This window comes from Centruroides sculpturatus, unplaced genomic scaffold (assembly GCF_000671375.1).
Source record: "Centruroides sculpturatus isolate CEXI.00-Female unplaced genomic scaffold, Cexi_2.0 scaffold1798, whole genome shotgun sequence".
Lineage (NCBI taxonomy): Eukaryota > Metazoa > Arthropoda > Arachnida > Scorpiones > Buthidae > Centruroides > Centruroides sculpturatus.
The window spans coordinates 65,345-67,315 of NW_019386318.1; positions in this window are offsets into that span (position 1 = coordinate 65,345).

The following is a 1,971-nucleotide window of genomic DNA, read 5'->3' on the forward strand; positions in this document are numbered from 1 at the left end:
TGGCTGGTCACCTTTTCTCCGATGAACTATTTCAAACATTCAAATTAAATTAACAATTTTAATTATTATTTAAATTAACAATATAAATTATTATTTGGTCAATATAACAATATAAATAATTCAGTATATTTGTAATAGGAATTTATTATTGTCACGGAATGCCTGTAATGTTCATTAGGGGGCGAATAACGAAAAACCGGATAGATTTGAACCGCTACGATAAAACGATAAGTGAAATAGTTAAGCTAATATTTTAATATAATAATAGAAACCTTTCATGGCACGACCAAAGAAATACGCCACTGTGGGGGAACGTAAAGCTGCCACTGCTGCGAGACAAAGGGAGAGACGTGCGCAGGAAACATTACAGAGAATAGCACAATCAACACGTGGAGGCTTGCAGAATGAAACTCATGAGCTCAGATCTGCAATGTTGCACAGGCAGGCAGAAGCAAAACGACACAGAAGACAAAATGTCACAACAAGGCAAATTGATTCCAAATAATTATACTTTTTTTTACCAACAATGTTGTGTATACAGAAGTTTTATGATGGGATAAATGATGGAATACAGAACACAGCTAAAGAATATCTTCAGTCTGTAATACAGAAATACTATTTGCTGTGTATTGCTCTGTTAACATTACTTTTTAACATGAACATTTGTATATATTTATACTTGATTTTTTAATCATATTAATTCTATTTATTTGAACAATTTTGAGTAAAGAATAGATTCACTTTCTCACGTACAAATACTGTTTGCTGTTTGTGTATTGATATTTTAAGTTTAGTTTCTAAGATGAAGAATTGTATACATTTATATATATTAACTGCATCAAACTTTTAAACATTAAGTGCACACAACTTTCATATATTAAGTGCATTAAACATGCCTCAGGAATTTGTAATGCTGCTGGAACGCCCAGTAGGGGGCGTCCCGGGCTACTAGTTCTTCATAAGTGCTTAGCACCATATAAGGAAATTTATAAAGACCTTTTAACTAGAAGTAAGCGATCTAAAATTACATACATTTTGCAAAAGGTAAAGCGTGGATCTGAAGATAATGCAGAAAAATGCTCGGAGGATAAGGATAACTTGCCAAAAAGAAAACGCTCTCGGTTAATTAATAGTGTTTTTAGTGATGACGAAGAAAACGTTCTTTAATTTATATTAATATGTATCACTTAAAAAATTTTAATGGAGATATTTATCTTAATTATGAAAATATACTAGCATGTTTTTTAATTTTTGGAACCTAATTCTCCTTTTCGTATTAGTTCTTTGTTTCGTATAACACGGATTCGCATAACACGGCAATTTTTTGGAACGTAACTACCGTGTTATACGGGGGTTACCCGTATTGGATTTACGCGAGAAACCACCGTACGACTGGAAAACATCTTCGGACCGGTCGGACCGAGACACTACTAGCGATTGGCCGTATATTCCGCAGTAAACTATTTGACGAAAATATATCTGTAGGTGAGGTTCGTACGCGTAGAATATTGTACGAATAATAGTGCAGAATTGTACGAATTCACCCACGTACGTACGTAGACGGCCGTACAGACACAAAACCCGCGTCTAATTATAGTTTTGTATTTATTGTAAATTTTCGATTATCTCGCAGGTGTATTGTTCGGTTCATTAATAATAATAGCTCGTTACGTCTCGTAATATCTTACCGGCGTCGTTAAACGCGTAGATAATGCATAATTTCGGCACGGGAATAAAGTAGGGGTTAGCCCCTTTCCCGATACGCGAGAGAAGAAAATTCCGGGCGTGGGACGGGCGGAAAAGAATAAAATCGTCGATTCGTCATTCGAAAGATGCAAAACGGGTGACGACACCCGGTCGGCCCGCTCCGTATTTCATCCACTAAGTAATTTTCCAAAATGGCCTTTAAAAGTAATTTTGCAACTGGGGGCAACCGTTCCTCCGCCCTATGGACGCGGGCGGAAGAGGCGG